The sequence below is a fragment of the Malurus melanocephalus genome, unplaced genomic scaffold (genome assembly GCF_030028575.1).
Source record: "Malurus melanocephalus ecotype Western Australia unplaced genomic scaffold, MMel_1.1 scaffold_308, whole genome shotgun sequence".
NCBI lineage: Eukaryota > Metazoa > Chordata > Aves > Passeriformes > Maluridae > Malurus > Malurus melanocephalus.
Window position 1 is genome coordinate 568,692 of NW_026623540.1, and position 21,213 is coordinate 589,904.

Below are 21,213 nucleotides of genomic sequence, written 5' to 3' on the forward strand. Positions count from 1 at the left end.
AGTTTTTACCTTTCTGTGGTGAGTTTTTACCTTTCAGCTCTGAGGTGAGGAAATATTCTCTTTCATTCTGAAGTGTATTGTAGTGGAACACTAAAAAACCTATAAAACTTATCTTCAGGATCCGTAGACAAGAACAAGCATGACTGCAGCCTGAGTGTTTAAACAGCTAAACCTTTAAATGTCACTTCAGACACCATCTGAGCACTGGCTTTTTATCGCTTTTCCTTAGAAACACCACAGAGAAGTCACAGTCCKGCTTTGCTGGCAGTGCATGAAACTCTCTCAAAGCAACACCCCCACAACAGAAATCTGCTGTCCTCAAGGTGGCCTCTGCTTGTCAAGTCTGCAGTTGTACCTGTTCAAGGACCAGATCCTTATCTGATCAAATCAACTTAATGCTTCCACAATAAATTAAGTGTTCTTTTTATTTATATCAGAAGGAAGGACTTCTGCGGGTAAAGAAAACTAGAGAATAATGTGAGAAAAGTATATAATTTGAGGAATTGCAAATGTGATTACAGATTCATGTTTCCTWGCAATGGAGTTTCTTAGGGATTTGCAAGGCATTTTTGAATAATACATTTTGTAAAAATGAGAGAGGAAATCGATTAGAGACACAAAACATAACTTTGCACCATTTTTTGTCAGAAAAATAGAGACTTGATCTCTTTCTGAATACCTTATATTGAGAAGCTGCATTGCTAACAAAAGTCTCATGCTCAGCAGCAGTAGTTATAAGTACCAATTTGGACAATAGATTTTCTTTCCATTGCTTGTAMAGATTTATCTAAAAGCCATTTATGGACCTTGTCCAGGAGCACAATTAGACAGGCTTCCTAATTTGTCTCTGAAAAATAGTACCAATAACTTCACTATGCATCTCATATATTAAACACATTCAGCATTCCCCAAATTTTGATGATGRTAAGTGAAACTAATGACCACAAATGGATTTGCTTGACTTAATTGCAGAATTTAATTGTAGAGGTTGAGAACATTAATCTCTTGTTTCAATGAGCATTTAAAAGCATGGAACATAATGACTTTCCTGTGCATTGCTTTCAGTATGTTGCTGAATGTTAAAAATATTTTTATTGGATAATAACATGTCTCTGCTACCAAGAAAAGTGACCCAGACTGAAAATGTTTTCATTTAACATAATAGATTTTCCACAAGAATACTTTCGTCAAAACCCATCACCAAAGGAGTGTTGTTTCTCACACTAGTCTTCTTCCAGTACATAACTGAACCAAACCTGCAGGAAATAAAGCATAAYTTTCTCATGAGTCAATAAGCAGGATTAACTGGTGCAGATTAAATTGTTTCTTTTAGAGGCCTACCTTGTGGGAAAAAAAAAAAATTAAATTAGTTTTAAAATTACTCTAACTTCCTCAAGCTGTTTYCTAATGAGTTACCGGACCTACAGTTACAGCTCACATCAGGGAACACCCAATTTGGCAGTAGCTGCTACATCTGCTTTTACAGACAAGAATGCAGCAATATTTTAGATTCTAAAATCAAAGGTCTACAGTTGGGCCATAAAGAAGAATGTTTGTATACTAACACAATTCATATAGAATTCTGCATAGAATTCAGTGTCTCATTTCCATAAGGTCTGAGTCAACAGTATTAGTTAAATCAGGATGTCATGAGCAGYGGAATAAATATTTTAGGAGACATCAAAGAATTCTTTTGAACTTTGATGAAACCTTTACCATCCTAATGRGTTCTATTATTCAAAGCTGCTCCTGTGACACCAGATTCTCATGCAGCAAGTTCTTCACGTGCAGGAGAGATTGTGATTAGACTTCAGGTGTAGTCATGCATGTAAAATGTGATCAACAGCTCCTAGGCCTCATATCCTRTCAGTATCTGCTGATCCCTCCCATATCCAGTAACTGTAAAGGTGATGGGCAGAGTGGGACTGTCCCAAAAAACAAAAATTCCATCACTGCAGGACCCCACTGTAACACATGCACAATGTATCCCGGTGCCTGGAGCTGGCCTGGCAAATTTCTAAGCATTACGGTTTTCCTCTGATCTTTTACTCACAAGGTGCTTATTGGTTCATAGACAATCACTTCAGACAATTTAATGTCTCATTGCTAATTAAGAGGCTTGGAGAAGGAGAACTGATCATGTGTTATATTGAAGAAAAGGTTTCCTTGATTGCTYTTTGTAAGTATATTCCTTGCCTTGTTTAAACTATGCAAATAAAAAGGAATTCTATCAGTGAACAAGGTAGATYTTTAATTTCATTATCATCTGCTTGSAGATTTGTAGTGTAGGTCAATTTTCACAGGAAAGAATTTTCTAAAAACAGCAGTTAATCCACATATGTCCTTTTGGAAATAAATGTCAAAACATTTTTTTATCCCACTGTGTAGTGGAGCACTGAAGTGAMATGAAGTGACTTGGCCAGCATCATACAGCCGGTATATCCAGTCCTATCTTTTGCAACATGCTTTCCTATGCCAMGTACAAAAGAAAGAGTAATCCACCTACCTTTATTTCTAGACAAATGAATTTTCTCTAGAAATGTAAATATCATTTTTCTTCTTCACTTCTCATTTTGAAAAGAAAGTCAGCTCTTCCCTTACTGGAACAATTACCTGCAACTAATAAAATGCTTCTTAAAAACAAAGTATCCAGATTTTAATAATTCGTTTCAAATATAATCTCATGCAAATTTGTTTGCATGCACCAAYCACAGTTCCTAGCTAAGTGATCAAGCAGCAAATAAACAATCATTTTCTCTGGTGTCTCAGATCACCTTTAGTATTCCATGCCTATAGAAAAATTCTTTCTCAAGAATTGTCTATGCTCAGAAGACCAAACAGAATAGTTTTCTTTGACTCAGCTTCCTATTCAAGCAGTTTCTGCACAGCACTGAACATAGTTCTCATTTATTTGTGCATGAAGGAGAAATGCATCAAAAGTATGTGCAATAGCACCATGAATGAGTTATCACCATAATATACATATGCATAAATCTATCTTTCCATTGTGTTTACAAAATAAATTCTGTGGAAGTGTGCAGTGATGCAAATTCCAGGATATCAATTTTTGAATCTTTATTTTTAGTTCTAACTGGAGTTTATTAATCAAMATATTTAGTATGTCAATAAATACTCTAGGGGAAATTGTAATRTAATTGTGCAACAACATGTAGATTTATTTCTAATGCTTTGATACATTTGTTCAAAGGTTTTGTAAGGAGCTGTGATGAGTCAAATGGTCTCCACAAACAGAGCTGTTAGAAAAGTTGAAACTATATTCAACTGGTTTTAACACAGTGAGTTAACTTTGGCTAAAGGCCAAACTCCCACTTCGCTGCTCCCTCCCTCCTCCTACTCAGCAGGATGAGGAGAAAATAGGATAAGAAAGACTGTAATGAGATAAAGACAAGGAAATCTCTTACCAATGACTGATTTGGGGAAAATTAATTAAATTTATTGCCCATTAAAACAGATTCAAATAGTAAGAAACAAATATTAAACCAGCAATGTTTCTCCCCACTTATCCATGTACAACTTCACACTTTCACTCTGCATATGAGCTCTGGAAAATTTTAAGCAGCTCAGTTAAAAGAAAGAATCCTTTTTCTGTAATGCTAATAAGTCATCTTATGTTCATTACATAACTTCTAGTAATTTAGTCTCTATCACATGACCTTGATAGAATCATAATTTCAGAGAATAAGCTTATTTGGAAGAGACTTACAAGGARCATCAAGTCCAGCTCCTGGCCCTGCACAGAACAACCCCAAGTCACACCATGTGCCTGAAAGTATTGTCCAAACACTTTTTGAACCTCATTTCTCTCTGTGATAGGTTATGCTGTAAGATAATCGGTACTYTCATCTAAGAAACAAATCTATTTATTTCCCCATTCCAGGGTGATGTTTTTCCAGATTTGACCAAACTTWAAAGAGTTCCTTAAATTAAACTGAACTTTGAAATTCAAGTGCATAAATGTAACTGCAGTAAATGGACACCATTTGCAGCACTGTAAATAGAGCTACCAAGAAAGCAGAACTATTGAGCTACAGACAGGTGGCATCTGAAATTCTGGGTTCATTTTGCTGGTTACCAGAAATTTTATAGTTTTTTTCCTGGATATAATAACAGCCATATGTTAGTAAAATTGCACCTTTTTTATTTGCCTTGACATCAACATTACTTAGCAGATATTGAATTTTTCAACTCTCTAGCACTTAGCATCTGTGTTACCTAGGAACCTCAGGTTTCAGCAGAAAAGGTAAGGATCTTGTCCTCATTAATTCAAGGAAAAACTTTGGAGTTCAATCTCATAAAAGGTAAATTTGAAAAAAACCCAACTGATTTGTAAGACAATTTAGCAACTTTAGAAAGCTTTGGGGACTGGCAATGCTAGATGCAACCTTCCACAGCATAACTGTTTTTTCTTTTTTAATTTTTCTTTTGTTTAGGGGAGAAATTATGATTTCATCTGATTTAAGACATGTTACATAGAAAAGAGCACTTCTGAAAGYTGTAAGCCTATTCAAGACTCTAAGTGAAATAATGATGCTGACAGCAGAAATTGAGAAGAGTAAAGGCTTGAAAAGAGGAGTAAGAGATTTATATCTAGAAGTTAGTCTTTGAGGAGGTTCAGCAGGTAATGTCAGACAGAAAAGAAAGATTTTTTTTCCAAAGAAGACAATAAAACCCCCAGAATTTAGAAGAAATTGATTTTTATTACAAAATAGGGCAAATTGTGTTCCATGTATTTGCTCTGAATTTTATTGCATATTAAAACATATGCTAAATATGTAGTTGAAAATATCAATAATGTTTCATCAGTTTGGTGAGTTTTATAATTAATATGTTTTGACCAATATATCCTTGAAAATGTATATAAGAATGGAGTCAAAGCATTAGTTAAATTTTGGATCAAATGTACTAAAGGGTTGGCTAGGTTGTTCAATAAACACTTTTARCACACATATACTGGCACAAATATTGGAAAAAGCATTCCTTACCACCACGAAAAACATGCTCCTATTCTCATTCCTCCCATCCCTTATACCAGCACAAATGATTGGGTGTACTTATATAGTGTATGGTGAGAGAGCTGCACAGATAAAAATGGAAAGAAGGAGGAGAGGCAAAAGAATCATTTTCTGTCTGATCAGATCCTGCATCCAATTAACTTGTTTGACACGTGTGCAATTTTGGGGCACAACTGAGCCTTGAGAGCAAGGAGTGTACAGGTAAGGAGTGAGAAGGACTTCTCTGGTGGAAGTGGTGACCTGTAATTGCTGAAATAGCTGCTAAGAAATTCCCATGTAGGAAGTGCCAGAATTAGATTGTGATGTAAGCTTACCATGCTGGTTCAAATATTTTCTAAAATGACAGGTTGAGATTTTGTTAGCAGCATTTATTTGTTGCAAGATTATATTAGTGAGCAAATCAGTAAAATATATAGTAAAGATCAGAATGGATAACCTACAATAATCTTATTTTTCTCTTAGAGTTTGATTTCCTTTCTGCCATGCTACAGGTTTCCTTCTTACACTCTAGCCTGGATGACTTCCATCTATTCAATGATATTCCTAGTTTAGGATCTACACCTGGTCGTACAGAGAAAGGAGWAAGTGTGCTGTTGTCTTAGGCCCTTTATACTTAGATGTGGGTTAGTCTAGGCTGAGTGTATTATAGTTCATTCTGCTATATAAGGAAAGCTGTTTTCTATGGGGCTTCCTGGTGCTGAAGTACTTCTTTAAGTCTATTTTTGCTAYTGGTAGAATGGCTGAGACTTTTTAGGTGAATTTAAAATAGAATTTAAATAAAAATTTGGTTTTGGTTTCCCATTCTTAAGAAGTCATAAAGGACACCCTATTCTGTTTTTTATAGAGTTTGTGTTTTAAGAGACATAGAAGCCACTTTAAAAATACTTCAAAATATACAATGCTTCTTCCAACATACCATTGGAGCCTCCTTTCAATATCTGTCAGGCTTAGACTATAAATAAAATTTCATTCTATCTGAAGCAYTAGTCCTCCTCATATAAATTAATGTCCATGCTTATATTCAGAGGTAAAGACACAGCATAGCCCTTTAAGAAGAGTGGTGAACTTCTCCCTGTACAGCTTGTTCTCTGATAATGTATGAAGCTGGGAGAGAGAATTGTATCTGCTCCTTTTGGCAGTAAAGCACCATGTTTTAACACTCTCATATTTCAAGTCTACACAATTGAGTGTGCATAGTATATAGGTCTGCAAGCAAATAGGTGAGGAGTGGTTTTGTGTCTTTTGCTGTGACATCTACACGAGCACAGCTGCAGCTTGGCTCCCCAGGAGTCCTGGAGATTAACTATCCACTGCTCTTAGAGACACCTATATCAGCTACAACATAGATTTTACTGTTTTGAAGCTTAAATGTATTGAGAATAAAAGTGCTGGGGCTTAGATATGCTAAAGCAGAGCAGGAGTCAATTTCAAGATACTAAACAGAAAATTTGGTGCTTGCAATTAAAAAAGAAAGTAACCAACAGAAAGAGTATCTAAGGTTTCCAGTCTATCACAGGAATTTAATTTCATATTGTGGAGAAAAGAAGTTCTAATAATTTTTCATTAATCAGATTTTAATAGAAAGAAATAATGAGGCTGTGTCTGGTTCATGTATCTTTTACATCTTCATGTATCTTTTAGTCCTTCCAGGGCTGATAAATGCTTATGTTTTTAATGAACAATGAGTAGCTGATGAAATGGGTACTGACACTGATACCAGAAAAAGTGACCTGTTCTTCTAGATGTTTGCTTTCCAGGGAGGAAAGGAAGCCTCCACCTCATTCTTGTGATTACTGTCATTTGGTCATTTCTCACACCAAATCAACCTTTGGTTGAAAGGCACCTCCATTAGCATCTATCCCAATCCCCTTCTCAGAGCAGGTCTAATTTTACCAGGTTCCTCCAAGCTAAGTGCAGTCTTGAACACCTTGAAGGCTGGGGAATCCGCAACATCTGGGGCCAACCCAATCCTCTTAGTTAAAAGGTTTCTTTATATCTAAATGGGGTTTCTCACATTCCARTCTGTGCCTGTTGCTTCTCATCCCACTGCTCCAAGAAGAGTCTGATGCCTTCTTGTCTCTGTCATCAGCCAGGGGTTTGTAGGCAGCAAGAGGGTCTCCCCAGAGGCCACCTCTTCTCAAACCAGTTCTTTTTGTTGCTCCCAGTAGACCCTGTTCTTCAGCCACACAGCCATCCTGCATGAGCCAGCCCTTGATAGCCGTGTCCATCCTGCCTGTGATGATCAGAAAAAAAAGTGGTTGAGCGTATTGGGAGGAGAGCAAATTGGATGTCTGGCCCTTTGCTAGTTCAGCCTTCGATCACAAAAATATCCTAATGGCTTTGAAATTTTATATCAACTCTTGCATTTATTTTTGGTGAGAATAATGAAAACTTGTTCCCCCGGCAGYTAGAAAAAAAGTAAGTGAAATGACAGGGTTCCTTGAACTGACTGCAGATTTTGCGTTTAAATAAAAAAGGTTGGGTCAGAATGGAAAAATTGTGCATGRTTTTAAGCTTTGCAGAACTCTATCCATTTGTCAAAGGATTTTGCTTAACACAAGTAATTTGGACAGATGAGATATAACTTGAGAAGATAAGGCTTGACTTTTATAAAAAGCAAAAATATGAGTGTATAAGAAAAATATTTTGAAATAAAGGTTTTGGAATGAGCTTTATATTACACTTGAAGAAGGGCATTTTTGTGTATATGAGGAAGGCAGATCAGTTATAAAACTATTTTTAAAATTGTGCTGACTACATTTAAATKTATAATGCCTCCTGGAATTAAAGTATAAATATTGAATTAATGTTATTAATTTCTGTAACAAGTCAGATTTTATTCAAATATTTCTGAAGTAAAATTATTTTCTTGGATAATAGAATCCAAATGTTTGAATAAAAATGTTCATTTATAATAAATATCTAACATGAGAGTTTGCAAACAGTTGTTTCCCTTGGTTTTTACCCTCTTTTAATACCTGTCATAATAAAATGGGAGCTGAAAAAGGTCATTTGTAKTATGGCAAAGCTGTTCAACTGGTGAATTAAGTCCTTACGTTATGTGGAATATTAAAATAATTTTTTGTCTGAACAAATCAAGTTAAATCCCCCCAAGGGGGCTGACTTCCTAGACTTTAAATAAAACCAAAGGAAATATCTTTAGAACTTGAATCAGTATTTAAAACTATTGTACTGAAACTAATGGCAAATAATTTCTTAAAATGTCCTTTTTATGAAYTATTTTTGTCTGTGTAATGGCTAAATGCTAAGAAAGAAATCTGCAGAGAATGATTACCAAGAGGCTCAAATGTACAACAGATTCATTACTAAATTACTACTTAATGGCTATTAGAAGTTAGCTAGTACTACATTAATCCTTGTTCATAGAAGATCTTGAATTGCATATAACTGAAAGCTGTTTATATCCATTGATACGGGGAGCTGATATGATATTAGAGGATAAAATGCAATTGGATACGGAGTCTTTCTCATTCACATACCTGTGATGCATGCATTATATATTACTGACAAAGTTAATAATACAAAGCAGAAGCTTTCGACAGTAGCCAAATTTTTCAAAATTTCTGTTTTAGGCCTCTTCTCTTCTGTATACAAAGAAGATTAAGAAAATAGGCTTAAAAATTAAGGTCTACAGACAACATTTTGAGGGCATGGGGGGTGTTCAGTTAAAAAAAATAAATAGCTAAATACACATATGAACATTTTCCCAGAAGAAATAGGAAAATAAACCAAAATACATAATGAAAACATCTTCCAGTGCTGGAAAAACAATACATGTTGATAATTTTTCTTTTCTGTTTTACCTGGAGTTTTTTTGTTTTTTTTAATGTATCCATTTTCTTGAGGAAAAAACATGTTTCCTATATGAAGTAATTTTTATAGGAAAATTAATTTTTATCAACTTGAAGGGGTAACAGCTGCCATTTTGCAGACAAATCTTGACAGATGATAAAAAATTACATTCCTTGGGTTTGTTTTTTTTTTTGTTTGTTTTTTTGTTTGGTTTTTTTGTTTTTGTTTTTGTTGTGTTTGTTTCTTTGCTGGTTTTTTTTACAACCACCTAATATGCGTGGTTCACCCCATGGTGGTTCAGAAGGTGGCACTGTTCTCCCTGTTGAATTTAAAAGTTTGTGTGGCATATTGGAACAGGGAACAGCTGTCATTTAATGAAGTTATATGAATTCCCTCCCCATCTATTAGTGCATATGTCAAGAAAATGGGAAAAATAAAATGTATGTTAACACTGCTTATTACTCACTGATATGAGTCAAGTAATACTCTATTACAATTTCAATTATGTCTTTTACCTGCCTCTCTCTTACCTGCTTACAGTAGGTAAATAACCCCCGTTCACATTATGAAATTACACTCTAGAGGATTTCATTATTAATATATCTTTTTTAATTGTCTTTCTCATGGTCAGACATTTGTTACATGGTCATTATCTTCATTCTGCCCACCAGTATGAATCAAACACAGTATACAAGAGTAGGCTCTGATTACCAGTCAACCCACCCATGTAAATTATTTTGTTTTCTCTAATAAATAAAATAATCTTCACAGTTTCAGAAAGGAAAAATAATCCACTTTCAAGCTGTAATGCATTAACTTAAAAACTGTAAAATAACAGATGCCAGTGCAGATTGGATTCATTTTTCCAATATGCTTTCAAATGAATGAATGTGAAACTGTTAATACTTGTTGTATCTCAGAAAGTTGGTTATATTTACATGATTTTAATGTCTCATTTTTTTAATGTTAGAACTGCAGCAGCCACATATGTGGGAGGTAGCTGGCACTTTCCCGGAAGAGGCTAGCTGCATGAGCTTGTCATTTAGGATGACAGCTGTCTTTTCTTTCCTATTTATTTTGTGATTTCATAAATTWWWTTTTTTTTTCACAGTTAGATACTGAGTGTGTATTTCTACTCACAGCAGAACTCAACAATCAGATTGAGTCTAACAATGCTATGTGGGCAATCAGGTCTATCAATACTATATGGGCAATGAAAAAGGGTATTCTTTTCCAGGAAGCAATTCTCGTCTCCCACAGTGACCTTTCTTGTATTGTTGTTCAGACTGTACAGAAACTTTTTCTTCTTGATGCAGATAAAGAAATACATTCATTCATGGTTCATTACTTGTAGGCATCCTGAGAATGTGATTAAATGAGACACACTAATGAACCAATATGCAGAAGTTCTGATCAGGAAAAATAACATTGTAATGTTATTGTTCTATTACTCTGAATCTACACCCTTGAATGCTGTGGAGTCATGTATGCTTACATTAATGACAAAGACTTTTTATTTTTTTTTTCACTTCTGTGCTTAGTATCAATACAGTCATGGAAGAATGAGCTGAGCCAGTCTGCAGCTTTCTTTCTACATCACCCACACTGTCAGCTCAGCTCTGTCTGCAGAGTCCTCATTAGAAAGGGGAGTGGAAGGAATGAACAGATTGCTTTTTTCTGATTCCAGATGGATTTTGTAAATCTGACAGGTGAAGATGACAAATGAGTTGGAAAGAAAAAATTTCATACTTGTGAAATTACAAAAAATCTGCCTAGAAAGTATTGAGAAAATGAATATTGAACAAAATGAGGTTGTAAATTATACCCTTCCTGATTATAACATCATCTGAGGGGTTAATCATTCAAAAATGCTTGTAACTGACACCCAGATAACCTGCAATTGGAAATATGTCAGATAAATACCAGCTGAGATCCTTGTCCATGACCAGATTACTTTGCATAAAGTCTTGTGCTATTAGGTGCTTCATCTGAACTTATTTTTTTTTCTGTAACTTCCATGTATAAAATGTTTCTCTGCTACAGAAATATGAATCTCACAGATACAGCTTACTTGCTTGTTTCTAAATTCAATCATCTAATATGTTTTCAGGCATCAAATAACTTTACAAGGGCCACGTGGAACAATATACTTTTTGCTCTGGTTCACATAAATTCTTAAGATTTTACACAACTAACATGCTGGGTTCCTTTGTGACCTTGCAAGCATGAGGCTGCAGTTTTCCAGCTATGGGTATGAAATTACACAGCACAGGTGTCTGAAGCTCTCTAGCTTCAGGTCAGTACTTAATTGCTTGCTTGCTTCATATCTTCCTGTGCTGCTTATTTGACATGAGCTAGACCTATTTAAGTGCAGCAGTTAGTTTATATGGAATCATACTTGCCATTTTGCACATTTGCAGATATAGCAGGCAATGGAAAAGAAGTCACCTTGAAAGCTTAAAAGCTAAGGTTTATATTACAAGCCACTACATTTCTATATTTCCCCAATACATTTGAAAAGCAAAAGGTAAGGAAAGACCATGGAAAAAAACAATTAACATGTGATATTGAAATATGTAAAACTGAAACCCAAATTTTCTTAATCAGTGTGAATAAGTACAGAGATGTGTCTGATTGGTCTCTGGAAATCTAAGCTAAGCAACTATGCAAAACTACTGTCAGCAGCAGGTAAAGATGAGATATGGGGGGTATGGAGCTGGTTTGTGAAGCAGTTGAGGAGCTCTGAAATAAATCTTTCTGCCTGGTGGGCTATCACAGAAAGATAAACTACATTACACATGTGGTTCCTTCCAGTCCTATTTGGGAGCTGTTGAAGTGAAATCCCTGACCACGTTGAAGTATTTCCATCCATTTGAATATTCCTGGATTTAATTTTAATTACTTCAATTTAATTAACTTTCTAGACAGTCTTTTGTGTTCCTATCTCTGAATTTGCCTGTATATGAATATAGATGCATGTAAACCCTATATCTACAAATAAAAACATCTATAGATATATATACTATACACACAATTATATACACAAATATTCCAGATTACAGTGTGTCATGTCAGAGCCTAAGGCTGGTTTGTAAGTCCCTCCAGAGCACAGGGGGGTAAAATAAATATCTATCTGTCACTGTGTTGAGCACTCCAGTGCTTTAGAGCATCCAAAGAATCACACTACAAGTGACTCACAGAAAGTCATTCATATCACTTGTGACCCAGACTCTGACCTTCATAATAGGTGCCATACAAAAAATATTTTAATTTGATTGAAAAGAAATGAAATATAATTCAGAACATGATTATAAGAATTAAGCAACTTAATTCTTCAAAATAATATATGATTTTATAGACTTATTTCAAGATATTAAGAAAGAAAACTTTCTTTCTGTTAGTCTCACATTTTTGTATTACACCATTCAAATTAAATTTWAAAAAGAAATCTAATTTCCTTTTCAAATGTTTCATTATTTTTCCAGGTTGTGTATATCATTATATTTATTCATAATAAATTTAACATATTTATTCGTTTTGCATTTTATTATTGTGAGCGTTCTTGTGTTTCACTTGACTTTTCATGCAAGAGCTGAAAATTAAAATATAATAAATATTCCATAGGGTGAGTGCAAATGTTTATCTAATCCTTGCAGAGGCTGAAAGTGCATGCAGAAGAGTACAGGAACCAGGGCAGTTATAGGATCCTTTCTCTTTTGCATTCTGGAAGATCAATAAAAACTGGAGGTTTAAAAGAAAAAAAAAATTATGTTTAACAGCTATAAGTGGAACCATCTGCCAAAAGGTATCTTCCCCTACAGTCATTTAATATATGAAAAAAAAAAAAAAGTTTATTTTTTACTTACAGTGCTTTACCCTCCAGCCTTTCTAGTAGAGACTGAATCAAGATGACTGTACTTTTCCCTAAAAGAACAGCCCCAGAAGCTGTGAATCCATTAAATGATGTCAAAGCACCTAGAAAAAAATGATACATAAAAAGCTATTTCTATAGTCTGAAATGGGTTCTTGTCAGGGCTTCAAAATCTGGATATAAATTTCTTCTGACCACAGAAGGTCTGCTTCTGGGTCAGAGAAGAGCAAATGCTCTCAAGGAATATGAGATCCATGATTTTTCTCTCAGTGGAGTGTAAACTGCTAAAGGCTGCATGCCTGCAGCCTGCATTCAGAGAGAACTCTGGCTCCTTTGTATTCACAGAGGGATATCAGACTCCTCGACTCAGAGGGATATCAGACTCTGGGGAAAATATATATATATATGCTGGGAAAATAAAGGTCCTGTCTCTGCCGCAGGAAAGTATTACACTGATGCTTTTAAAAACTGGAAGGATATTTGTGACCTGCTATGCTACCTTGTGCACCATAAATTCTTTGGTTTTTTGTTACAAGATGTTATTTTTTCTGTAGCTGGACTCAAAAAGAAAACCTACCTTTTAAGGCTAGTATTTCACACCTCTAGTGTCTGCAAAGTATGCAAGGAAAAGAAGGATTATTTACTGGTTGAGTCAAAGAATTCTAATTTCTCTTCCTATTTGCTATCTTTATGCCTTATCTAAGGGCTTTAGGAAACAGCCATATTATCTGTTCTCATAGAAGCTCTAGGCAGAGATTTATTAGCAACATGCTTCTGAATTCTTCAGATTAATACCTCACTGAAATGCAAAGTGCCCTTACTGATTAGAGAAATTGGAGCTTATATTGTGAGAATAAATCTTTTTTCATTGACTTAAGATGGAATCAAATTCTGCTGCATTTGTATCAAGAGTGTGTATTAGAGTTAGGTAGTAAGAACAACCAGAATTTCATTAATTTTGTTTCCAACCAAAAAAACATGCATTCTAAAAATATAATTAAAATATTACTTGGGCAGTCTCTAACAGTGCTTGGCTTCGAATTAGTCACCAAGTACTGAGAGATAATTATAGCACTTAGAGTGAGTGTGAGGAATTGTGGTTCTCCTTGCTGGAGCAGAGATAATTGCTCAGACTCTCTGCCCGTGCCATTCTATAAACACTCAGTCTGGGAGAGTGGTGAAGAGATTGCTTAGATTATTTCTGCAAAAGCATGGCCACGAGTTCACAGTCAGGAGCATTAAGAGCACTGGAAATTTGTTTCAGTGAAATCAGAAATAGTTTTTTTTTTCTTCCAAAGGTATGTCTTACTCTACCAAACCATCAGAGGCTCAGATGTGCCTATTAGTCCATCTCCCCAGTGTTAGCAGCATCCATCTGACAACAATACCTCCTCATGACCCTCCCCCTCTCTTTCCATTTCAGTGCCAGATGTCCTGGCAAGCACAAAAAAAGCCACACAGGAGCTGATTGAAAATGTGGCAAACCCTGTGTTTCTGGTATCTAGCAAATCACTGACACGCACAGGCGCTTTTTTCCCCTCAGGATATGAAAGCCACCATCATGTGCCTATTTGGGAATATTTGGCATGTAAAATTTTTTAGGCAGTACCCACAGACACCATACTTTCTCGCCAATCACCAACCATACTTTCTCTCCAACTTTCACCAAAACTGGAACTGCTCACAATAGCAATCTTCTCTACAGACTGCAGATAAGAAACGCATCCAAAGACTAATGTTTGAAGAAGATGTTGCCTAGGCTGGTGCCAGAACATGTTCTAGAGAACTTGCTGTTATTTCTCTGTCCCCTTGTCAATCCCACAAGTATTTTTACATTTTTTCTCAAAATCTCTCTTTTCTCTTTCCCAGTTTCAGACTGGCCAAGAAACAACTCCGAACTTGGCAGCAAATTCCCCAAGGAAAGAATTCGCCTACATTTTCTCCAAAAGCCGCCCACTGTGTGGGGGTACTCTGAAAGAACTACTTCAGCAATGTCTCTAATGGCTTTTCCACACTCTTGGCCTGTAGTGGGACTCCTGCCACCTGGAGAGGGGTTTCACATGCAGAAGAAAATCTGGGTAGCATGGAAATAAGAAAAAATGCATAATGACTGAAAAAGTCCCAAGTAGGAAGACATACGTGTGATGATTCAGCTGGCCTAAGGAGCTGAAGCACTCCAGCACTTCTGTCTGAGGTACAGACACTCGGACACTGATTTCAGATGTCCATGCTAATATCCACGATGGTGAGAGTCAGCAAGAAGCTTGTGAAGAGCTCACTGCTGTATGGAAAACCACGCTAGAAAAAGCCAGAGTCCATAAAGGAGATGGAGGATTCCTGCAACTTAATGCAGATAAAGGGAGAGTCCATTGGGGCACATGCCCGCGGGGCTTTGTCTCTCAAGGTTTTGGGCACATGTAAACTTCTGGCCGCATGTTGCCCTCTTCCTTCCCCATCAGCTGACGTATTAGGAAGGTATAGCCTCCCTGAACCTCCTACCATATATCCCCCCTTGAACCTGTCATTTTACCCCAAAGTTCAGAAAGTCAGGCTTTGTGTTTGAGGAGCTAGTCTGGGCTCTGTAACAAACCTGCTGCCCAAAGTTAATAGAGACATTAAGACGCATTTCAAAGATGTTAACACCCACACCTTCACCCCATGGAATTGTTTGTAAAGACATTAGCACAAATCTTCCCTATTGCTACTAGGACAAACACAATAGATTAGCAAATTTTCTTTGACCAAGAATAGAAAATGAAAGCTCTTCCTTTCCTCTTTCTTACCTAATGGAATATCTAGGTTAACCAAGCTCTCTCCTTCAGAAACGTGAATCTCCGGTGTGGAGTCCAGCTACCTGAAAAAACAGCATCTAAACTTCCTTCTGGAAATAAAAATACACCCCCATAGTTCCTTATCATCATCTCAGGCAACCAAGAAACATTTTCAAAGTATGACCACATACCGAAATTACTTTTATGTCAGACACAATAGCCTATGAAGATGCTTTAAAAATACAATTCTGATTTGAAGTGTTCATTATCTGAATATGGAATTTTAACTTACTGTTTTGTGATTTTAGTGCCATGTAAAAGATTCTATTGTTAGACTTGTTTCCCACTGAAAAGTGAGTCTGAATCCCTGTCCCACCCTCCACTTCATTAGGAGAGTATGTGCTCTTTAGTACAGACACAGTGTGCTTTTAAGGCATTTGCATCTTATTTGCAAGTTTCCACGTTTCTGAAAAAGAGTAAAATATAGGTTTAATACTCCTGTATGCAAATTGAACAAATCGTATTTTAAATATTTGAGAAAGCTTTCACATATGATGTAGTCAGGAAGTGTTTTTTTCAGCCCAGTCAGCAAAATTAAATTCTGATTGAATTAATTATCCCTCACATGAGAAGCAAATGTTGGCAATGTAGCATCTCAAGAGGCAGAAGCATAATTTTAAATATGATTTTGGTATGTTTCTTAAATTAGAAATCACATTATATAATATTTATTGTCTAGATACAATTTTTGTTCCTAGACAAGTTGCTTCAACACAAAATGTAATTTCCCAACTGTTAAAAACATGASTTCTTTGTCTCCATTTTAAGTTGCTTCCCCTTGAAATGACATTGCAAAAAATATATTTTTGGGAGTAGTTTTCAGTGTTTTTCAATATCATGCATTTCTTCTGAGGGTTTTCACCTAAAAATAACTACCTACCTTGAAATCTTCACACTCTTCACTCAGTCTATTTTAAATATTTTCTGCACACTAAAAAGTGACATTATATTTTAAGGAAATACACCTGTGGTCCTTTGTTGCTATAAGCTGTTTGCAAAGTTCTGTAAATAAAAATTACATAAAACACAATAAGGTGGTTTTAGTTTTTTTTCTTATTTCTTCTAGTGATTATCCAAAAGCACTGACATCAATATCTGTACCATTTATAAAAAAGACTGCAATAATTTTAATTTGAGGGAATGTACTGGTTCTAATACTTAATAGCTAATAGGTCAATTCATTACAGACTCTTTGCTCAGCTTGCTTTGAATTTTCAGCAATTAGTTGATCAATTGTGTTTTTTGAAAAAGCTAATTACAGTCTCAGAGCTGTGGGATTTTTTTAACCAATACTTGTGTATCGAAAATCTCTTTACTCATCATGAAATCTGAATAAACATTAAATAAAAATTTTAATTTTATTATACAGTCGTAAGAAAATTTGCTGACTTACCTTAACTAACATCTTGAAAATAGAAAGCCCAATAAATATTGAGTGATTTTAATGTTGCTTTGCTTTTGACTGTCAGGATGTCTGGCTCTTYCAAAGAATTCCTTCATGAGAGCTTGGGAGATTTATAAAAAACACCAGAACATCTGGGTTAGACCAGTTACAGTCTGAGTAAATAGTTATGTTTTGAGTAAGTGATTCCTCTTCTTCTGGGTGCTACTTGGTGAAGAATTGAGAATGAAAAAGAATACACTACAGGCAGCATCATGTACATAACCCACATACAACTGGGGTGAGAAAGGACAAAGATGATAGCTGCCATCTCCATCACTCACAAAGATGATGGGCAAGAGCTTTTGAATTGGTGAATGCCACCTCCTGAATTACTTTGTCAGATGATAGCCAACAGGAGGCTTTCTCATTGGCAGAAATGTCGGCTGAAGGGGGAACTCAGCACAGATTCATTTTCATGGGCATCGACTCTTTCACCTGGAAGCTGTCCCTTCACTGATGGCCACACTACAGTGCTCAGTCAGTATTGTCCCCAGGCTCCAGACATTGCTTGGTGTTTGGTGTCTGGATGTTTACGAGAGAGACATCTGATGCATCAGCGTCACTGCCTGCTCTGTTCCCTGCCTACCACTCTGCAGTTTTTGGAGAGCTGGAAGCTGTTCTGTGGCTGCACATCTCCATTCCCAAAGCCCAGCTGCTCTCAGGTTGCAGACCAGAAAGGTTTCTAAAGAGCACAATGAAAATTACTGGGTGGAAAGGTAATGAGGTCCTGATAGTGACGTGTTTCTTTATCAGGGGCTATTTTTGCAGGGCTGAGCTAAGAAACAGGAGAGCCTAGGAATCAGCTGCCAAAAGCCTCCTCAGTGTGCCATGCAGATAAGCAGAGGAAAAACACCAGGCAATCTGGAATAGCTCCCACATGCCCACAGAGCATGCAGATGTAAATGCCATAGTATGAGCTTTTCTGCACTCATACCTACTCCTATTCAAACCTGCACTACTTAGTGATCTGAGGACATAGGGGTCCCTTTTAAATGAATACGACTGTATGATCCCAGGTACTAAGAGGATCCTTTTTCTCCTAAAAGTTTTTGCCTAGCTTAATTTAGATTTTTAATGCTGAACACTCATTTTAGCTAAAGTTCCCTGATTCAGAGTTCTCAGAACTAACACCTGACAACAAAATCACAGATCAGTACTTTGAAACCAAATGTGTTCTGAAAACTATAAAGAGATCCATGAGGTTTTCAATTTACATAGTTTAAACTACCTTAACCTCTTAAAGAACACAGAAAAATTATCTGTATTTTATTCTGTGTATTACTGCAGTGCACTCTGTTATCTTGGGGAGAAGGCTTTACCATTTTAAGTATTTGTATCTGCACTGTTGCACAGAAACACATCCAAACAAAAGACTGCAGCTGAAAAGCAGAAATGTCTTTTGTATTTGGTTTACTGACTGTAAGCAGTAGAAGAGTGTTGGGGTTTTAAAAATCCCATATATATATGGAAAACAACAGCTGAAAAAATGTTTTTTCCAGTCATAGAAAGATATTTTACTGGTACACAAGCAAAGTATTTGCTTTTATGAAAGGAAAATGGATTAAAAAATTGAGAAGATTACAAGATGAAACAAGAAGTAACTTCATTGAAATTAAAAAGCCAGAAGAAGAGCAAAGTCCAAGTGCACATTTCAGTGTAGGGCCAGCACATCCTGATCATCAGCATTGATATGCAATGGAAAATCACAAATTAGCTGCAGTAACATTCTCATTCACAGAACACTAACTTTAAAAATCAGTGTTTGGATGTTAACAAGAGTGTATCATTTCATGATTTTATCTTCCTCAGCTGTCCTCTTTATTTCAGGAATTTTTGGCCTGACTTCTTTGTTAATTAACAAATTATTAAACAAAAGGCAATTCTAATATTTTGTATATCATTAGTGTGAATACCTCATAGGAAACATTTCTGATAACAATACTCAATGTGTTTTAAGAACTCAATTTATTCAACAGGTTGGTTTTCATATTAAGTTATCTCTTTCTTTTATAGAGATACTGTTTTATTATTTTTTTCTTCTTAGTTTGCAGAAAGTAAAAGTTAGGGAAGAGAAATGATCTAGAACCCATTTAAGAAAATAATTACTAGAAATGTTAAACATAAAGCCGAATCAAGGCAAAGTTTAAAGTGAAAAGAGGTTCTTCCTAACTTATGCTAAGGAATGTTTATAATGAACATCAATAATGACATGAAAGGAAGTTAATCTGACTATTGTTACTATTTTCAGAATAAACTCCTCTTTAAATTTGTCTTTGAGTAACCAGAAGAGCAAATTTTAAGTACTTGGAGAGTTAATAATCCTTCTTGGGAAGTTAACATTATTGGTCATATATTGGTGTGCAGTGAAACTCATTTTCTAATACTAAGGAAAGCATTCTTTCCTAAATCCTCAAGACTATATAATTTTTAAGTACCTATCCATCACATGTACTCAAATCCTTCAAATGCAGTATTGTCAATAAAATAAACTTCTCCCTTCCCAAATTGATTATTTCTCTGTATATTGACATCAGCTATTGAATCAGCATTTTTAGTATTTAAAGAAACCTGATGGTGCTATCAACTGTATTCAGGGTCAAAAACACAGTATTGATTAAATTCCATCTTTGAAAGAAATAAATAAAAGGAGCATCTATTGCCTTACCTTTCTGTGCATGGATACGTGTGGGTGCATGCACATGTACATAGCTGCTCATTTTCACAAATATGATTTTATCCCCTGAGGAAATGGTGCCATTAATCAGCTAATCATGAATGCAAAATTATCCATTGGGCATTTAGTTCATTGTCAGAGTACACAAAGCCATTCCATCTCACTGATTTTTGAAACAGTTAAAGAGGCTGGGTACTAGGTACAGGCTGAAAATTTATCATCTTAAATACAAAATGAAATTCAAAAGTAATTAAGTATGCAAGCTTGCTAGTTTACTTTTTTCTATGCAGTGAAACCTTTCTAAAGTTGGACAGAACTTTAAAAGAAACCTTTTTTAAAGTGCTGGAGCTGACTGAACTCCAAGGCTCTTCTTCTGAAGCAAAGACTGTGAGCCCTTTTGCTCCTCAAAGTGTTGGTGGGACATAGAGAGTACGAAGTCATTTTGCACTGCTTGGGCCTCACCACAAGTGGCTGCTCCACCTCTGCTGCAGAAAGTCTCAGGGCATTTATATTAAACCTTTGAGGCCTATGATTATTTCAGAAAGGAGACGATATTAAACACTATCTCCACAGAAACAATATGCATATGTAGGAGGTAGATATACATTTCAACATTTTTTTAAAGTTTAATAAATAACTTATGAATTTTTTTCTTAAAACCTCTGTTTTGCTGTTTTCTGCCTCTAAAGACAAGATTTAATTTATTCTCAATAATTTTGCAATATATCTTACAGTGGATTTCTGTGTAATAATCCTTATTATTCTGAAAACCCCCAGCATTTTCCTCTTTTCATGAATCCCTACTCAAGCAACTTGCCCATACAAATTATGTCTAATGTAATTTCAGTATAACCTCCGGCACTGGCAAACAGTGAACATATTTTAGTGGTAAGTGCCTTAACAGAGCCTGAGACTGATTTTACCAGAAGCAAACTCAAATCTAGGCCTGAATTTCACACTATTTTACATATTAAGTCTATAATACAGAGAATTTTGAAATTATTTTCAATTTGATATGTCCTCACAAAAAGCAGACAGATGGTCAGTTGTAGAGAAACAAAGATAAAACCCAACAGAAAATCTATTTTAACGTTATAAATCTGTATTAGAAGAAAGTTGTCGACACAATTCAAGGAGCACAATTATTTCTGGAAGAAGTTTTTGTATCTGCCTTCTTCAGTCTTTTTCAGACTGTTGCAGTAAATAAACTGATTAGACAACAAATCTAAGTTCCAGAGAATAAAGTCTGGCAAGATCTCAAAGCTTCTCAAAGATTTATGTTCTTCCAAGTTTTGACCAATGCTGAATCAACTGCTCTGCAGACACAGATTTTCTGATTTTTTATGGTTTAATTTGAGGATTCTTATAAAAAAATAAAATATAAGCAGCAATGTTGGTGTGCGGAAATTTTTATACGTTAGTGTGTAATTCAAAAGCATGCCTTATCATTGTGTTCTGCTTATGATGAGTTTTTATAAGCAGAGGTTTCACTCTTTTACAATTGAGTCCTTGACATTTTTCTTACGCCTTACTCCTACTTTAAATAT

The 21,213-nt window shown here is 35.6% G+C and overlaps 1 long non-coding RNA gene across 2 annotated transcripts; it reads right to left on the minus strand.

The window, feature by feature from the left end:
- Positions 1-1,106: 1,106 nt before the first annotated feature.
- On the minus strand, positions 1,107-19,922 carry LOC130580014 (uncharacterized). Of its 2 annotated transcripts, none has more exons than XR_008966071.1 (5): positions 19,658-19,922; positions 12,713-12,821; positions 7,048-7,266; positions 2,507-2,619; positions 1,107-1,256 (listed from the first exon to the last, which is right to left on the minus strand). It is a non-coding gene; the product is annotated as an uncharacterized LOC130580014 (long non-coding RNA). The 2 variants fall into 2 exon arrangements; XR_008966070.1 differs by lacking the exon at positions 19,658-19,922 and adding an exon at positions 13,295-13,337.
- Positions 19,923-21,213: the final 1,291 nt, after the last annotated feature.